Source organism: Pseudonaja textilis, chromosome 2 (genome assembly GCF_049901715.1).
Source record: "Pseudonaja textilis isolate UNSWEBS1 chromosome 2, rPseTex1.2, whole genome shotgun sequence".
Classification (NCBI taxonomy): domain Eukaryota; kingdom Metazoa; phylum Chordata; class Lepidosauria; order Squamata; family Elapidae; genus Pseudonaja; species Pseudonaja textilis.
In genome coordinates, this window is record NC_141991.1 from 218,442,078 (window position 1) to 218,462,513 (window position 20,436).

At 37.5% G+C, this 20,436-nt stretch overlaps 2 long non-coding RNA genes across 2 annotated transcripts; one reads left to right on the forward strand and one right to left on the reverse strand.

Moving 5' to 3' along the window:
* Window positions 1-2,897: 2,897 nt before the first annotated feature.
* LOC148127368 (uncharacterized) lies at window positions 2,898-5,901 on the reverse strand. Its single transcript, XR_015742260.1, has 2 exons — window positions 5,262-5,901; window positions 2,898-3,275 (listed from the first exon to the last, which is right to left on the reverse strand). It is a non-coding gene; the product is annotated as an uncharacterized LOC148127368 (long non-coding RNA).
* Window positions 5,902-6,928: 1,027 nt separating this feature from the next.
* On the forward strand, window positions 6,929-18,960 carry LOC148127369 (uncharacterized). Its single transcript, XR_015742259.1, has 3 exons — window positions 6,929-7,667; window positions 10,681-10,837; window positions 18,789-18,960. It is a non-coding gene; the product is annotated as an uncharacterized LOC148127369 (long non-coding RNA).
* The last annotated feature ends 1,476 nt before the right edge of the window (window positions 18,961-20,436 follow it).

A 20,436-nucleotide genomic window follows, 5' to 3' on the forward strand; every position in this document is an offset into this window, starting at 1 on the left:
TCCTTTGCTGGTACTTTGCTTGTGTGGAGTAACCATTCAAAGTTACAAAGGCACTGAAAAAAGTGACTTATGACCATTTTTCACACTTACGACTGTTGCAGCATCCCCACAGTCATGAGAGGCCAAGTGAGGAGATGTGTGCCTCGATGTGAGTGATATTGAGTTGGCCACGCCCAGCCAATAACATGACCACCAAGCCACGTCCACCAGTCACATGACCACCAAGCCATGCCCACCAGCTAAGTCATGCCCATATAACCGGTTATTAAAAAATTTGAATCCCACCCCTGCACTAGTTGCTATTTTTCTTTTAGTTATAGAATTTTTTTTTACAAACAAAAACAAATAAAACCATCTTCCAGCTCTATAGTGTGTCGGTTGGGTACATATATCTTGTGCACATAATGATATAAGAAATGATACATTTCTTATTTAATTACATTTATAACCATTCTAATCAACGTTCTATATCATATGATCTAATTATTATGTTATCATTGATATTATAGCTATTATCTTTCATAAATATATTCCATCCTTACAAAATTATATTCCTTCTCTTATTCATTCCAATATAATACATCAATCACATATAATATGTTATTGCTATTATCACATGTTTCAATTTCTTATTTTTCTGACTAACCATTCATAAAATAAATTCCAAATGTTAAAATACTCTTTTTCTTCTTGTTCTTTAATTGCCATTGCTAATCTATTCATTTCCGCACATTCCATTATTTTCTTAATTGTTTCCTCCTCTGTTGGAATTTTCTCATTTTTCCAATTTTGCACAAATACAATTCTAGCTGCTATTAATACATTGATAATCAAATCTGTTATTTCTCTATTGTAACTTTCAGACAAAATTCCCAATAAAAATACCTCTTGTTTTAAATCTATATATTGTTTTATCATTTTTTTCCAACCATGTATGTCCAATATCTTTTACAGTAGCATCAATACATGTCTACCATATATGGTAATAAGATCCAGGCGTCTGATGACATTTCCAACACTTCGCCGATTTGTCTTTGAACATCTTTGCTATTCTTGCTGGGGGTAAATACTTAACTCTGGAACAGATCACAACTGGTTTTGAGAATGTAATGGCATTTTTCACTTCTTTACTGTATACACTAGCTCTATTTTTGAACTAATAGAGAACTATTCTGGCATGAAATTTGTTGTCCACCTATGTTTTCTTTGTTTAACAGCAATAGCGCTTAGACTTATATACCACTTCATGGTGCTTTACAGCCTTTTCTAAGCAGTTTTCAGAATCAGCATATTGCCCCCAACAATCTGGCTCCTCATTTTATAGATCTCAGAAGGATGGAAGGCTGAGTCAAGCTTGAGCCTGGTGAGATTCGAAGTTCCAAATTGCAGGCAGCAGGCGGTCAGTTGACTTTCCTCCAAGGTGACTAAGGGATCTTTTGCATGTTGTGTTAAGAAGGATTTCTTCAGTGTTTCAGTTAGCAGGAAAAAAAAGCTGAAATAAGTTATGTTATCCCATATATTGATATTTTAATCTGTTACAGCAATGTGTTTGTGAGTGATCTGGTCCTTATAGCTTACTGCAAGTCAGTTTCAGGGAAGCAATTGGTAGATTTCTTTGGCTTTGCATCCTTTCCTCTCACATATTGTTAGTAGCTGCTGGGAAAAATCATTACCAATCACTCACCCTAAAGAGTGAAAAAGCACGACCATGCAAAACCCCTTGTCTGAAGAAGCAGCAGAAAGTACTGTATGTGCTCATTTGAAATAGAACTAGCAATACATCTCTTTCCCAGCTTTAAAAAGATCTACCCTCGCCCTTCACTTCAAAAAAAGACAGTTCTTTGGTCTTTTGAAACTCTACTAACACATCTTTAATAATAGGTCTAGTAGTTTTCTAGAATTATTGTACATAAGGAATATTTCCATTGCCTGAACAGCACTTTGTAAATGAGAATAAGATACTATATGGACAGATGCATCTGTAGAAACCAGGTATACATTTTTTTAAAATCCAGCCAAAGCCCAAATGGCCATGTAAGGCAGTACATGGTGACCCTTAGAGGAGGATGTGTGCCCTCAGTAGCTTCAAGAAGCTAACTACAAGTTAAGTAGCTGCTAATCCCTGCTGCATCAGCATCAAGATTATGAATGAATCATTTGTCAGGAAAAAATGGAAAATGCTACTTTAAATATGGATGGATTTAGCTTGCTTCTAAATGTCTGTGGAGATTCTCGGTCATTCAGGTCATAGTTGTCTCAAAGGTGCTTTTTTCAAAAGGCAGCTGGACTGTTTTTTTCCCTGAGGAAGAAGAATAAAACTGTTCTTCTTACTCAAAGAAAGTTCCCCATTGAGATAGCTTGCTTCTACTGTTTCATGTGCTACTCACCAGAGAAAGGTTCTGTCAGGAGGACATGTTCTCTACAAATGGTAGTGGGGCCCATCCAAGACATAGTTAGAGGATCGTGTAGAATAGCCAAAAGTTTAACAGAAGTTGGATGGTATCAGAAAACAAGGGAAATTACAGCTTTAAATCCAGTAAATGTCTGACATGAAGGCAGGAAAAAAATATTTCCATGACATGTTTGTATTGTGTGTTAGGTAAAATAAGGTAAAACTTTAATGTGTAGTACTAAAAAAAAATCTGCCTCAAACTTCCTCCCCATGGTAGATGAGAGAAGGACATTCTAGGATACTTATACTGAATTTTAAAGTATTTAAAATTGAAATTAAATTAAAAGTTAAAAAAAATAGACAGTACAAAGAGCTTGCGCAGTTTTGAATTAAACAGCCACATGTTTCACAGAAAACAAGATTCTGGGAACTGGCTGATTCCAGTCAGATCTTCTGAAAAACCACGTTTATGCAATCTTCAAAATTGCATAATACTATAAATGTATTAGGATGCTTGTGGCATTTTAATGAATAGATACTTTTATAGTGACCTTTTTTGCCAATCAGTACAGAGTCTAATGTGAAAAACAGTTTGGTCTAGAAAATCAAGTCATTTGGGTTTTCAGCGAGAGTCCATAGAAAATAGGCTCTCAGTGAAATCATTCTACAGGCTTTGAAAATCCAGATAGGACCAGTTGAGATTGTTTACCAGCTTGGCCTGGAGTTCTCTATCAGACAGTGAGTCACTCTGTTTGCTCATAGTATCTCTGCTTCACATTAGACATTTGAAACTCAAATTGCCAGAGGGTACCGAAACTGGGAAACGGCGTGCTTTGTTGTGATTACATGATGTACCAGGATGCCCCTTCTAAGAAAACAGCACCTGTGTTTAACAAAAAAGAAAAAGAAATGCTCATTAAGAAGTATGAGGTTGAAATCTGATGGCTTTTCTTACGGAGACTTCTATTTTATTCACCCCAGACAAGAGGAATGCAGAATTCTCCCTTTTGCCTGACATGGGGTCAAGTGCTCTTACAGAAATCGGGGTCAACTGCCTGCGTAATAATACAGGCGGAAGATATGCAAACATGACTTAGAGCCAAACTCCAAGTCACATTAAGGTTGTTTAAAATGGCCCACTCAATTACTTCAAAAAGGATAATTGTGGGAAAGGGCACTATATGACATAATAAAGAATGGGAAGGAAGAGGAAGATATTTTTTTCCTATTGTAAAATAGTTTCAATTAATCTATGATGGGGCGGGGTGGGGTCCAAAGTATATAATAGTATTAATGCTAAGTCTAAGACTCTTGCATTAAAAAGAAGTAGTAAACCGACAGATTAATGCTACAGCCCTGCAGAACGGACAGTTAATTAAAAAAGGTGGAAAAGTTTGCTTCTGGTTTTTTTTTTCATTTGTTTAATTCCCCATTACATTCTTTCCCTACGCTTCTCTCTAGACGCAAAGGACTTATCAGGGTAGGAAAATCTGATGAAATCACAGCGCTGGTAATAAAAGTACTACTTCATTAAAAAAGGAAGGCAAAAATTGACATTATTTATTCTGGGAAATTCTATTAGGGACCTGACCTTCTCTAATATATCCAGTGTTGGGGAAATTCTGGTTAGTTCAGTTGTAGCTCATTCCAAAGAGTTGGTTCTGCAGGCTTGTTAAATTATAATTAAGTAGTCTAACTGAGGATGTGTGGATCTCTCTGTGGCAAAGGCCATGTTCAGTCTTTGAATCAGAGGCTAGAGATTTATTGCCAAAAGTATTGGGTATACACCTATTATAATTAGAACATAGAACAACAGAGTTGGAAGGGACCTTGGAGGTCATCTGGTCCAACCCCCTGCTCGAGCAGGAGAATCTATTCCATATATTAGGCTCTACCTAGGATCACACTCACAGCCTCCTGATATCTAGTATGATTATTCTTTATTCTCTACTTTTTTTAAAAAAAGTTACCATTTGGCAACTTATCCTGGAGACCACTCTCATGGTTTTTTGGGGTTAGCTACCTGAAGTTCTGGAGCCTTAGGATGTCCCCCTCTCCTTTAAAAGATAGTTTCTCCAATGTACTCATAATTTTCTTTTTAATTTGAAAGGAGAAAGGAAGGGTCCTTGTTACTGGTCTCTGGTGCTAGTCTCTGAGCTTGGTTGTTTTCTTGCAGATATTTCATTACCCAGCACTGATGATGTTACTTAGTTTGGGTGATGAAATGTCTCCAAGAAAACAACCAAGCTCAGAATTCAGCAAGGACCCCTCATCTCAACCCTGAGATACAAATATTCTCCTTTATTGAAAGGAGAAGCATTTGAGAAAGGGAAGAATTCTACGAACTGAACACTTGTCCTGTTTTTTTTCTTATAATCTATCAATATAATTATGGTGATGTAATATATAGGATGTAATATATAGTGAATAGTCATTAGATTTTTGACTTTTTGGTCCAAACTGTCCAGTTCAACTTCTATCCATCAATAATTCCAGCAGTGTATCATATAACAATGTGGCACTTTTCTCACATTTTGGATATGTTCTCTTCTAATCACATTTTTAATTTATTCATACTTGATTTATCCAACTCTAAAATGTCCAGATACTTGTAGGCTTCATCCTATTGAGGAAGGTTGAGATAGGAGAAAATGACTGGCTTAAAGTACCCCAGCCAGTTTTCATGGCTAAGGAAGAACTAGAACTCAGTGTCTTGCTTTCTAGGCCAGCACATTCACCTCTACACCAAACTAGCTCTGATTAATTTAATTTAATCTTAGTGCAATGCTTTCTGATACATCAGTTGTATTGTAATACAGAACCACAAAAATATATATGCTTCATTTTAATTAGGAATAAATGCTCTAACCTTTTTTGAAACCATTTCCTTTCAACAGTGCCTGCTTGGTGCCTCTGTGATGTGTCAGGGTTTGTTTCTTTGGTTTTATGATATGTTTATTCACTTACAGGAACAAGAACTTCTGGGGACCAAGTAGTTTCATGGTTGTAGCCAAGTTGTGTTACATGACCATCTGTCTAGTATGTAATTGGCAGGCTCTGGATTCTCTCAGTGGAAGACTAAGCACAGTAAGCAGCCAGCCTCCGGTAGGAAAGTTTGATCTGTTCCACTGCAGTTTGCAAAACAAATGTCTAATAATAACTTTGCAGTAGCTTTTATGTATGGGAATTCTGGATTTTCCATCAGCATATCTGTTGATTCCAAGAGTGACATAAGATTATTACAGATAGTCCTTCTTTAGTGGCTGCTTTGTTTAGTGGCAGCTCATAGTTATAGCAGTGATTAAAAAGTAACTTTGCAATCATTTTTTGTCTTTTGCAGATCTCTAAAGCAAAGCAAAGCTGAAGTAAGACAGCAAGTTAAAGCTGTGGTTTTATTTAATGATCACTTTGATTAATGACTGAGTTATTTGTCCCAATTGTGGCCACTAAGCAAGGACTACTCATATATAGACTACTAACTATACAAATAGGATTACCAGGAATAAACCTAGAACTTGGCCCCTAAAATCAGCACTATGAATCTTTGAAATGCATCTTTGAAATAAAAAGAAGGCAGAGGCTTGTCTTGAAATTATATTTTCTTCCTTATCCTAAAGAAGCTGAGGACAAAGTGAAAAAAAGAAAATACGTTAAGTGCAACATTATTCTGTAACAAATCCAAACTCTTTTAGAAGTTCAGAGAAAAAGAGAAAAGAAAAAGTGCAAGATTTCTACCAAGCAAATTAAGGAAAATAAGAAGAACTAATGAATAGAATAGTCTCCAAACTATGAAGATCATAGTTTCCAAAATTCTTAGTCAACGTGACTAAAGACAGTACTGAGTAGGAATGCTGGAAATTGTAATTGCAACAAATATGGAGGATGTCTGAATGGGGGAAGCTAGAAGAGAGGGAGTACACAGATGTGGTATACTCAAATGCTCCCGCCTATGTAATTCTCTCCCCCTAGAGGTCTCTACTCTCCTGGCCTTCTGAAAAGGAGTTAAAAGATGGCTTAGGGCTGGTTAGCACCCTTAGAGCCCTGCCTTTGCCTTTCTAACTAATTTTCAAGAGGGTTCAATCATCCATTAACCTTTAGTTCTTTAAAATTCTTATATGCTGTTATTATATTTTAACATTTTATCGTATAACACCCAGAGTCCCTCTTGGAGATGGGTGACTCAAAAAATGTGGGGGAAAAAAATTAAACATGGGTAGGGAAAAGACAAGAAGCAGCAAAGAATGCCAGAAAAGAAGTAGAATGAAACATTAAGGAGTGCAAATGTGATTTCTCTAGATCACCCCCTAACCAGGGTTCTCAAATGAGATTGCATTACTGCAGATCTTTTCATATTTTATAGCAGAACATAGCTCATATGCAATAGCAAATACTGTACTGCAGGGGTGTCAAACTCAAGGCCCATGGGCTGAATCTGACCACCAAGGTGCTTAGATCTGGCCTTAGGGGCTGCTTTGGAAACAGTGAAGGACTGTCCCATGGAGTCTCTGCCAGTGAAAACAGCGCTTGGGAGGGCCTTATCCAGCCCTCCTGAGCTCTGCTTTCACTGGCAGAGTGCTCGGGCCACCACAGGCTGCCCCAACATGATTGATGTCAAGCTGGCCATGCTTACCCCAGCCCCCCGAGGTTAAACACAACCCTGATGCGACCCTCAATGAAATAGAGTTTGACACCTTTGCTGTTGTACATACTATCCCAGATGCTATCTCTTCAAATATAATAATGAATTGATCTCTATGGTTTTTAGTTAAGAACCTGACTTTACTTCAAATCATGAGGTAAGTCGCTTCTTTTGGATGCTATCACAGCTCTTAATTCATGAGGACTCTAGGTACGTATGGGAATTGTCAGAAGGTGAACCCTATCTATCCTCCTTGAGGCATTGTGCCAGTGGAAAAAACTGACCTGAAGCAGATCTCATTGGCCATGCAATGATGAAAATCTAATGTGGGCAGCTGTTCTTCTGGGAACTGTCACTCAACACAGTTTTATTTCACAGCTTTGAATTAATCTTTTCTAAATAAAGCACTGAGGGGAACAGAGATAGCTTTTGCTTTCATTGCAAAAGGCTTGGAAGTGAAATGAGGTGGAATGTTTATAGATTGCATTTTGTTTTTGAGGAAGGTGATTGTTTAATACAGGAACACTAGAGTCCTTGCTATGGAGCAACAGGACTCGGAGAGTTGGCAGCAGCAGAAAAGTCTGATTAAATATTTGTGCCTGAACTTGTGCAACATAATCTAATCAACAGCAAGAGGTTAGTGAGTGCAAGACTGTATTCTACACTCTAAAACGAGTTTTTATGAGCAAAAGAGAAAAGAGGACTTTCCTATAAAGAGTACAGTCCAGTTTAGGATGATATTCATTGTTAATGCTTCTTGATTTCAGTGAGGCCATTAACATTTTGCTGAAATGTTCGTTATAAAAACAAATGAGTTTACACTGTACTTATCTCTAGTGAATTGTATCCCAAATAATTTCCAGGCAAGCTATATAAAAGTGATGCTTAAAATACAGTATAGAAAAGTAAATATTAGAAATAAAGACAATGTAATAATCATGTTAATAATGGTAAAGGTTATGTGGATTATTGCAGAATAAGAATTCAGCTATTTTTACAAAAAAAGAACTTAAACTTTGTACTTTTTACAAATATGTATAACTTCATTTGCAAAACTTTGGGCTTTCTTTTGGACAAATTAAATTGTCTTTTGGTGCTAAATTTGTGAGGCTTATTGGATGATTTGCAGATGGAAATTAAAATTACATTCCTGTTTGCATGGACATTTGACAGCTTGCAATCATCTCAGTTTAAAAATTATCGATAGGTACATTTAAAAAAATATTTGGATACAAAATGTTATTAAGCAGCTCATTGTTTCAAAATATTTGACATAGACAGTGTTAAATATATTTCTTATAATATTAAAATGAGACAAATTGATCAAAAGACTCATTTTCTTTCAGCAAAAGGATTGAATGTCAATCTTTTTATGCTTGAAATATTTAAGAGGCCTCTGATATTCAGGCTTGTGCTTTAAAAACATAATTTAAAAGTTCTAATACTGTGTGAAATAATGTACTCAAAAATATCTGTTTATGAAGAACTTAGGACTTGACATGTATTTATACTGATAAACTTATGCTGTTGGAAAAATATCACAACTTCTAACTAGGGTTGGAAGCTGACCAGGGCATGAATGACTAGGAGTAGAGCCTTTCAGTCAAGGAATGGGTGTAACTTGCACACAACTTGCAACTGTATAAATGTTCTCCCTCTTTGAGCAGGACTAGTGAGTTCAGAAAGCCCCTGATTTCATGCAGGTCTATTTGAGGCAATTCAGCCTCTCCCAGCACCGATGATAGTACATTTCCTGAGCTGGAAGGTCCAAAACACAAATACTCTGTCATGCCAGGAATGAGCTGGGTTCCCCATCTAGATTCCCCACCATACACACAGCCTCTAAAAGAGGACATCAAAAGCATTGCTTAGTTCACTAAGGAGCAGAGATGTATAGTTGGATATGATCAGCTTACTGATGATACTTTATCCCATGTTAATGGATGATCCCACCCAGTGGCTTCATGTAGATGTTAAACAGGAATGGAAAGAGTACTGAACTCTGAAGGACCCTATATAGTATGGGTGAAAACTGAAACCGACTACATGAAAATAATACACTTTACCCAGGAAGGCATTACTGGTATAGAGAAAACATTTTCAAAAGATTATTTCACAATACCCATGCCTTAGAGCAGTAGTTCTCATCTTTGGCAACTTGAAGATGTGTGAATGTCAACTCTCAGAATTCCCCAACCAGCACAAAGTCCACACATCTTAAAGCTGAGGAGATTGAGAGACATTGCCTGAGAAGCAATAAACAAGTACAGTCTCACACCACTAATAGCAATACTCAAAATTCAGAGAAGCAGCATTTTAACTCCCCAAGACAAACTGTCACTGACATCAGACTGAGATAAGGAGATTAAAGACCAATTCCTTCTCAAAACTGCTGAACTAGAATTGTTCAGGAGATTTAATACCATTTTTGAGGATTAAACAAAGGCCAAGCGTTCTTATTACACAAAAAGTATTAAGTAGCTGTTCAATTCAATATTGTCTGTCTCCCACCTGGTGTTCTCTCATATTTGGTCACTTCTAAATACATGTTATTACTCACCTTTCTCTTCATCCCTTTTTTTCATTATCTCCATTTACACCTCATACAGTGAACTGGGATCCACAAAAGTGTCTGAGATAATACATTTATAAAGGTCTCTTTAATATCTTTATAAATTGCTATAAGCATTTTGGTTGTTTTATTAAGAAAAAATCTTCTAAATAAGCATCAGCCCTCTTCCCTTTTCTTCCACATGGCAGCTTTTTGTGCTAATATACCACAAGACATAATTTATTTTCAGCCAATGTTCCAATTTTTGGAACAGATGAGAGAGTTCTGTTCTCTGTTAAGACCTTCCATTATAATTTTATTTTGTTTGATCAAAGTAATCAGCCAATAATAGAATATTCACTCAGACATATGTAATTTCTTTTACCTTGTGTTTGTGGACTAGGCACTCTTTATATAGAAAAAAAAAAGAAAAAAAATGTTCTTTGCCACAATCTAGTGGTTGTCTGGATTTTTGCTGCCCAGGTGTGATAGCCATATTTGTTTGATATCCATCCAAAAATTAATATGCTTCTTTTGGCATTGATCACAATCTTTAGTGTGTGAAATATCCCCTTTATTTCATCTTGTAGATTTAAAAAAATTGAAAAGAAAGAAAAATCTTTTAATTACTTTCACTGCTATTCCACTATACTCTTCAGGGCAGCTATTTTAGAAGCAACTGTCCTATATGCCAAGGACACTCACGATTATTATTGTTACCTCTGCTTCTTATCAGAGACAACCTTTTTATGTCAAAGACTGCACTCAGTTTTGCGTCATGTACTAAGATCAGACTTCAAAAATAGGTTTGGTCATTGAAAGAAAACAGCCACGGCTAAAGAAAACAGGTAAAGCTTGAGAATACCCAACCAAACAAAATACTGGAAAAAATACTTTTCATTAGTTGAATTAATATTTTTCATTAGTTGAATTAATATTTTGCCAGCAAGCTACTTCAAAGGAAGAGTGCAAAATGGATATTTTCATGGTCACTGCACTCTGCCTAATGGTAGAAATGCCAGAGACACAAACAATTATGTATCTATTCCCCCATTAGGTTTTGTGATGCATAATCATACCCAATTTCTTTCTGTTAAGATATGGACCAGTGACAATATATGAGAAGCACCAATGAAACAGGATTAATATCCTATGTGCATTAAGTCCTAAATATTAGGCCCTGATGATATTCCAAAATGCACTGAAAATGTGCCTGTTCTCCCAGATACTGTGGCAGAATGATGGGTGGATCTTGGTAAGAATTTTGTTTTACTTTTATGGTTGCATGTCTCTAATATTAAGGGATAAACCACATTAGATAGCCTGATAAACATTCTTCATTAAAACAGTGGAGATATAAATACTCTTTCTGGGACATTTGAGAACTATTTCATATACGCAAGTTAGCATTTAGCCCTGGGATCTTTATGTAGACTTGTTTTTGGTAGACTGTCTTGGCCAAAAAACATGTAATGAAGAACCAGCTGAATTTGGAAATAAATAGTGCTTGCTTATAAAAGCCCATTTTGGAGATTCTACTATTTAAAGCGCACATAACTATCCTCAATACCAAGGAAAATAATAGTAGCTTCAGGTTAAACTGAACAATTGTTGAAACAGAATTTGCAAGCAGCTGAGGGAAAATAAGAGCCAGTTTGGCTTAGTGTTCAATGCACCAGGCTAGAAACCAGGAGACTGAAAGTTCTAGTCCTGCCTTAAGCATACAAACCAGCTGGGTGACTGGATCAGTCTTCTGGATTAGATATAGCACAACCCACCTCACAGGGTTGTTTGTGGGGGAAATAGAAGGAGTAAGGTATGTTTTCCACCTTGAGTTATCTATAAAAATAATAAATGAGACTAAAGAGACCACTGTAGGTGGTTGATGGGGTAAGAAAGCCATGACAGAGGGCTTTAGACATGTTGTTGAAGGCCAGTTACAGCTCTAAAAATGGAGATTGTCCAACTCTCCCCTAAATCATGTCATTGATAATATATGACACAGGACTATTAATTCAGACATCTTTCAATGCTGGCTCTGGAATAACAACTATGAGATACTCCTCATATTATGCATGCCTGCTGTTAAGTTACAATGGTATACATTCATTCACCTCAAAAAATATCCATGTGCCAGGAGACTAAGACCAACTGCAAGTTCATAACTTGTGTTTTTATGTAATGCTGCAAATACTGTATGCCTGCTACATTATAAATAATAAACACTACCACATTTTTTTGGTGTTTCCTATGTAAGAGTCTTGGGACAGGATAAAGGATGGTCCCATCTATGATGCGACTTCTGTCTTCCTGTCTTGAGTTTTGCAGCACTGTGTAAAAGTCTGGAAATAGCTTAGAAAATTCAAGAATCTTTTTTACCATCTACACATATCTGCACATATTCTATAATGTTCTAAGTCATCCTCTAGCAGTATGTTTTGATCTAAATTAAAAAGAAATTGCTTGCTCTTTATGTTCAATCTTTTTTGAAAACAATATGTATAGCTATAATATCCTTTTCTGACAAATAACAGGGACATCATATTTACAGTATTTGATTTTTCCTTCAGTAATATCATGTTCCCTTTCCTGTTCCTCCTTTTTCCTGAATTTTCCTGGCATTTCTCTCCCAATGTGATTTTTCCAGGGCTGAAATATATATATTTAGAAAATGGACCCATTTCTCACCCCTTCCTGAACCACGTACCTCTAAATAACTATGATTAGATCCTTGCATACAGCTATGTAGTGTTTAACTGACAGAAATACATCATATGTGCAGGTGATGTATCAAAGCTGTGAAATGGACATTTTGCTCATGAAAAGTTGAATAAATCAACACCATCTAAATCTGCTTCTGGTCCCAGTATAACAATGTGGATATTTGGAACATGTTGTTCTTGGCTAAAGTTTATCTAGAAGTTGACTGAGGAGATGAGGAATCCATTCCATTTCAACCATGAACATATTGGCTATCTCTAGACAAATCACTTAATTTCAGCTAAGCCTGGGAGCTAGACTTAATTACTGACACTTATTGTTATGTACGATGAGAAGATCAGAAATTATTTGCATGCTGAAAATTATTCTGATATTATTTTGCAGCACATGCCACTGTGAATTTCTTGGACTAGTGATTAGATATTATTGGCTTGATCTAATCCAAATTCACTAAGAAAAGATATACATCTCAGGTCTCTTAACTGTGCCAGACCAGGGTCTCGGGCAGCTGCACTCATGTCTAGACATGGAGGTATGTCATATTCCCAAGCTCAGGATTTTTGAGGTCAGTGACTGGACCTGGAACAATCTGAAATCAGAGAAGGTAAAGCCTAAGCAAGAGGCATGCCTCTGTTGACAAGCAAAGGGCTGAAGGCCAGTTCCTTGTATTTATACCAGATCAGACTACATCCAGTGTGTGTGTGTGCGCATGCGCACGCACGCCTGCACGCTCACATATGCATGTGCATGTGTACGTGTGCATGCACACACACACCAGCTACTCAGAAAGCAATGAGTTTATCATCATATTCTCATCTACACCTGCTGGAGTCATATAGTATTATCTATATAACTACAGATCAAAGGCTCAGATTCTGGGTCACTGCTTTAAATCCAATATAGCCTCTCCATACCCTGTTTAGCTTCTGATGGTCAACTGATGATAACTACTTCTGTTGTCACTTTTGCCTGAAAATCTTTTGAAAAGACTTATAGACAGGTAGTCGGTCAGAGTACAGCCACAGATACATGTTGTAATAATGTGACAAAAAGCATGATTTGCTGAGAAGATATTCCAGATTAGTTGCTTTTTCTCAAGATCTAACATGTCCATCATCATCTCTAGTATAATAAGGTAATTATAATACCCCACATATAATAGTTCAGTTGTATAAGTAAGTACTAACTGCAGACCAGGAAGATTTTACTTTTGCTTGTTCACTTTGATAGTTTTCTCCCAATTAAATCTGTAAGCACATTGGCAGGCCTTGGAAATTCCATGTGTTTTTTCAGCTGACTCAATGCTATCACTTACTCAACACTATCACATGTAATTATTCTCCACTCAGTAATGAATCCCTTAACAAGATAGAGAAGTTGTTCCCATGTTCAGTTGTCCAGATGCAATATGGTCTAACCGTCCAAGATTTATAAACATAGATTAACACATTGATTTTTCAGGTACAACTTGCTTAAAAGTCAGCTAACTTATCTAACAGTCACTTCCATAACTAGCTTTTAGTGTATCCCTCAATGGTGATCTACTGAGACATGTACAGGATCTTTCACAAAAGGCATTTGAAGAAAGACCGATGCTTCAGGACTATGTGCAGTGATAGATGTAACCTGTGCATATTCCTGTATTTTTATAACTCATCTTCCTAGTTCAATCAGCGAACATGACATGCCCCTGCACAGTATCAGGTTGTGGTTTTCTAAGCAAAAAGCACTTCATAGAGGCTTTCAGGTTAAAACTGGTATCTGATGACTCATGGGTTCCTGCTATTGAATTAGGAACAGGAGCAAGAAGCAAGAAGGCTAACAGTCAAAACCAATATTTATCTATCCTGTGATATATATATATATACTTTCCAAGGAAATTATGCCTTTGAGGGAAATGCTGTTATTCTTGTAAAATCATGTTATGCCCAAATGCTAGTAATTAAGTCAAAGATATCCTGCTGCTTGAGATCAGTGAAATAAGTGTGTGAGAGAGAGAGAGAGAGAGAGGGAGGGAGGGAGACAAGGAGGGAGAGAAAGAAATAACTGAACTCAAGATCCACTGGCTGTGTCAGAGTTTCTTTCCAGGATCATAAGGAGATCTCTGGTACTAGAGTGAGGATTTGGTATCACAGTCACATTCCAGTCTTCCTGTTGAGTACAATGAGAATTTTAAAAGAAACTATGTTGGCGGGGATTAAGGCAGAAATGAATATCCACTGAGTAATCAACCCATTTCAATCAATAATCAACCCCTAACTGCCAATAACATTTCTACTAACATGAGAATGGACACAAGCTTTTCCATTGTTCACAATAGGAAAGATAATCCCTCCCTCTCAAAGAATTAGCTGGATAATAACAACAAGGGCAGTGAAGACACTGCCCATCTGTTGTCAAACAGAGTGCTGAGAATAGCAGGCATGATTTCTCTTTCGAATAGGCAGAACAGAATATTAAACTTGCTTTGCCCATAAGTGTGCAAATTTGTGATACATACTTCTGGTCTGCATTGTTTTTCTTGTAATAGAAACATAATCTTCTTAAATAATCCTTCTGTTTCTAATACTGCATTATTTTAATATAATTGTAACTGTGTTTTCCTCTTCGAAATGATATATTTAAATACATGTGATTTCAGTGTGTTTCAGGTACAAAAAACAGTGTTCAGTAATAAGAAAAATGAAAAATCCATTGAATGCTTAGGTTTGATCTACGGTATATTTTGAGCTATAATTCAAAGGTCATATAGGAAGAAAATAAGACATATTTCATATATCCTTGTAATGGATTACACTTCCTGTACTTGGCTATGCTTCTCAGGACTCAACAATAGTTGAATGAAGATAGGTCTGCCTGTTTCCTCTCTAACCACATAAAGTAGATTAAAAAGAATTAAGTCTTCAAATACACCTCATACAAATATTGGATTTACCTTTTCTTATACTTTCTAGGTTTATAAAAAGAGGGCTTTGTCTTTAATACCCAAAGGTACATTTGTAAAAGGCAACTGGGTTTTGTTTGTTGAAAAACAAAGTCAACTGGCTTATTGAAAAAGCCCCTTTGGGGCAACCATGAGCTGGGTGATTGAGAATCTCCATAGACATTTGTTTTTAACAGTCTCCCCATATCTTTCTTACATTGAATAAAGAGTGACACCTCTTTTTGATTTGATTTGATTGCTGATTGTACCCTATGACTATCATTAAGTGCTGTACATTATGATTCTTGAATGTATCTTTTCTTTTATGCATACTGAGAGTATTTACACCAAAACAAATTCCTTGTGTGTCCAATCACACTTAGCCAATAAAGTATTCTATTCTATTTATTTTATTTAAAAACCAGACTATCCACTTTGTGCTTGTTCTGCTCGGAAAAAACACCCACTCTCTCCTAAATATTTGGTGCTGTTTCTTTCATTCAGCTTGCAGTAAACAACCAGTGGATTGGATCCATCAGTTACTCTGTTTGCCAGAGTAGCACTGAAACATTTTCATCTCTTCCTCTATTGGCTCAAAAGCTTTTAAGAGACAGAAGCCTTAATGGAGGCCTGGCCAGATGTTTGTTTGTTTAATTAATTAATTAATTTGTATTCCACCTATATTATTTTTACAAATACATGGCAGCAAACATATCCAACATACTTTCCTCCTCCTATTTTCCCCACAGCAACAACCCTGTGAGGGGAGTTGGACTGAGAGAGTGACTGGCTCAAAGTCACCCAGCTGCTTTCATGGCTAAGGCAGCACTTGAACTCAGAATCTCTTCTTTCTAGCAATGGTGCCTACATCTTTAGATCAGATTGGCTTTTAGTATATGCTGAATAGATACAGGCACACCTATTGTATGTTGTTCAGTAGAATTATATTTACCACATTATTCCTGTATTAATGCAGTGATAGAAATTCATTCATATGGTGGTACAGTGATTAGAATGCACTACTACAGGCTACTTCTGCTGCCTGCTGGCTGCCTGCAATTTGGCAGTTCGAGTCTCACCAGGCTCAAGGTTGACTTGACCTTCTATCCTTTTGATGTTAGTAAAATGAGGACCCAGATTGTTGGGAGCACTATGCTGACTCCGGAAACAGCTTAGAGAGGGCTATAAAGCACTGTGAAGCGGTATATAAGTCTAAATGCTATTGCTATTATTCACGTTATTTATAAAGTCTACTCAGCTTACTGTGCAATCTGTTTATGCTTTAGACATGACTCCAATTTGCTGCAAAACAAGACTTGAGCAACATTATGGATGAAAACAAAACCAGAGTTAATAAATATCCAAAGAACACATTAAGATATCTTATCACAATGTAAATCAAACCCAGCTACCTTTAAAAAAGTGGATCAAAACCAAACATCATATTCTGAAATGAGTCAATAAGAAACACTAGCTGGAGACCCTTCAAGCATGGTATTCGTGCATTGCCTGCTCTTAATTTGTGTCTGGGAAACATAAGATTTATAAGAATACACATGAATTTACTCACATAGACTGCCTCCAGGACTTCTTAGCAAACAGGGTTGTAAATAAATTCATTCTCTCTCAAATGTCGTAAGAACAAAGTGTTATTTTAAAATAAATTAGGTTAAAAATCCAAGTGGAAAAAAATTAAAGGGTGTAAGAAATACATTACCTATAATAAAAGATTGATTATGTGTTCAGCAGATTGATACTTTGTTGTTTCCATATTTCAGTTTATTTAAATATATATTTAAATAGCAATAGCATTTAGTCTACAGCCCCATAGCATTTTACAGGATTCTCTGGATAGTTTACAAGGTAAAGCATTATTTACATATTGCCTCCAACAGTTTGGGTCCTCATTTTACTGACCCCAGAAAATGGAAGGCTAAGTCAACCCTGAGGCCTGTCCATACTTTGAACCACTTTCCTGAACTGCTTTACCAAAGAGGTACCATTAATGGACAAGCAGCACATAAATCAGCCAAGAGGTAGAAAATCTATGTCTTGCAATGCTTCTTGGAAGCTCCAAGGAGGGAAACATTCTCTTGATAGACAACATTCCACAGCCTTGGAATTAGGTTACACTAGTGAATATAAGGCATAGGGTTGGATGAATAATGTCTTGCCCCCCAATTTTATGGAACTCTAAGTGACATCTGTCAAGCTTCTACCATGTTTCTCCAACAATACGGCCTCCACCAATAGGAAGGCCCAGCATGATTTCTAGGCATGAGATGAAATTAAGCCCCACCCCCAAAATTTAGGCCTATTTAATCCATGCGTTTCCCCGCCATTTCTCACATCGTTCGTTAGAACTACATGAGGTGAAGAGAAATGGGGGGGAGGGCAGGGGTGGGTGGGTGGGGAGAAAACTTGCCTTTAGGAGTGCCTTGCAGGTAGCCTAGGCTAGAATACTCCGATCTACCGATAGAACATCAGCCGATAGATGCTCCTTGAAGGCAGAGTCCCCAGCTGCTTTGGGTGAGGCATGGCTGCCCGTGTCCCCTCGCCATTAGGCAGTGTCTTTCAGGCAATGGAAGCTCCCCAAGGGCAGTCACCAGCCACTTTGATCAGCTGGTAGAAGCCTTGGGGCAAGCGCACACACACACACTCCCCTCGCCGTGAGGCTGCTTCTATCAGCCAATGAAAGCTCTCCAAAGGCAGAGTCCCCAGCCGCTTCGGGGCGAGGCATGGCTGTCCATGTTCCCTCGCCATTAGGCAGTCCCCAGTCTCTTTGGGCGATGGAAGCTCCCCAAGGGCAGTCACCAGCCACTTCGATTGGCCGGTAGAAGCGGCCTCGGGGCGAGCGCATACACACACTCCCCTCACCACAAGGCCACTTCTACTGGCCGATTGAAGTGGCTGGTGACTGCCCTTGGGGAGCTTCCATTACCCCAAAGACACTGCCAAATGGCGAGGGGACAGGGGCAGCCACGCCTTGCCCTGAAGCGGCTGGGGACTCTGCCTTCGGGGAGCTTTCATCGGCCGATAGAAACGGCCTCGTGAAGAGGTACGTGCATATGGGCCACTCTAGGTGGGGGAAGAAATTAAGAAATTAAGATGGCTAGGCCGTCTTTTCGGGGCTCAAAAAAAAAAAAAAAGGCCCAGCCTTATTTTGTGAGAAACACAGTACATTCTAGCTTTCAAGCAGGCTTGGGTCTATTCACCTTGGTTTTGCTCTGAGTTGGACTTGATGGACATCTCTGTATATTGTTATTCAATTTTAATTATTCATTTGAGTTTACTTTTTATCATTTTGATGTAGAACCATCCTTATTAGCAGCCGATAGTGTCACCCAGCCACTTTGTCACATGGACATCTCCAGAGTAATAGCTCGCATATTCTATGCACTGCCAGTATAGATAGCTTTGTATTTTAATGTTTTGTGTTGTTGCTGCCTTGGGGGATTTTGGGTCTATGAAGTTGCCTATGAATCTTATCAATCAATCCTCCTAATTTTAGTTCCTAATTTGGTTATTAGAGCTGAAACTTTTCTATTTAATCTTTTTCCAGAGGCATCTGGTGTTCTATTACAGTCAAATGTTCCTGCAATCAAGATAAAGAGTTCTTCTTTTGATCTTTAACTTCTTATGCTTCCCTGTCACATATATTGCAAAGTTTGAGCCCCAATCTGACAAGTGCAGCTGGCAATAACTTGTGAGTTCTGGGTTCTAGACTGTGGGATAGGCGCCTTGGTTACAGAAGAACGGTTTGATCCTACTGAATATTTTGATTTGCATTTAGCTTAATCAAATGGATTCCAATAGGCTTTACTATTACATGTTATCAATATTCTGTATTATTTTTCAGGCTCAACTGTGCAAAAATCAAGTGGTTGTAGTTTTGGAATCTCCTGGATTTTGGAGAGTTTTGGTTCTGGATGGATTGCACTGCCCCATTAGTACAGAATTTGGGGATCTTCCTGGACTCACAGCTCCTGCTTCAAGAGCAGGTGGTAGTTTGTCTTTGCAGGATTTTGTCCTGTGTGCTCACTGTCACTCACACTCTAGTTAACTCCTCAGTGGACTACACAATGTGCTATAGACGGGGCTCTCAGGAAAACCATCCAGAAGCTACAACTGTTTAGAACACTGTGGCATAGTGACATCACTACTGTGAGAGCAGCAATGGCTTTCTGTATGCTTCTGGCTCCAATTCAAGGTTTTGGTTATCACTTAATTAGCTTTACATGAAAGAGAACTGAGTTGTTTGTTGGATTGTACCTGTCCAATGTTATCTGCCTGTCCCACATACTTCAACAGGGTGGACATGCTTCAAGTTTTTTCCCATCTACGTGATGGAAACCTGGAAGTATGTCTTTTGCATTGTGGTATCTGCCCTCTCAAACAGTCCTCTGACATATGGTTGGCCCTCACCATGGCCTTTCTGAAAGGCAATCAAAATCTGGCTTTTTCCTCAGATATTTTGGGCAAAATGATTGGGATTTTGAATGGAGCGGATGTCTCGTTGATTTTAAATGTCTAATTGATTTTAAATTGAATTGTTTATCTTGTTCTATTTTTTTGTTTTTTATTCACTTGTTTAGGATATGTGGCCCAGAGTTGCAATGTCTGTGATGAGTGACATATAAATCTAATAAATCAATATATCAATACAAATATGTATATTGTTTTATTTGTAAATCATTTGAGAAAATGATTTTTACAATTGAAGGAAGATAAAGATGCAAAGGAGATAGAATATCATTCTAATCATATGGAGCCACTGTTTTAACTGAAAAACTGTTCTAGTTTTTCAAGGAAAAATCTTTTAATTGGATTTGTTGCAGTCACCACTTCTATTGCAGTAAAATATTTCATCATTTCTGGAAAAAAATATTTTTTTAGAGTGATCTGATTGCTTGCCCAACTATGTATGTCTACAACAGTTTTTCTCAGCAGGGCTTCTGTGGAACAGTAGTGGTCATTTTACTCAATATTAAATATCAAATATTATATTAAATATCAAAATTTAATGGAGCATCCTATCAAATTCTGTACCTGTCAATAGTGGTGTCCCCCAAGGCAGTGTTTTAGCACCAACTCTCTTCATACTCTACATAAATAACCTTTGTGATCATATTAAGAGCAACTGCATTCTCTTCGCTGATGATGTAAAGCTATCCAACACCACAGACAATACTACTACCCTCCAAAAAGAC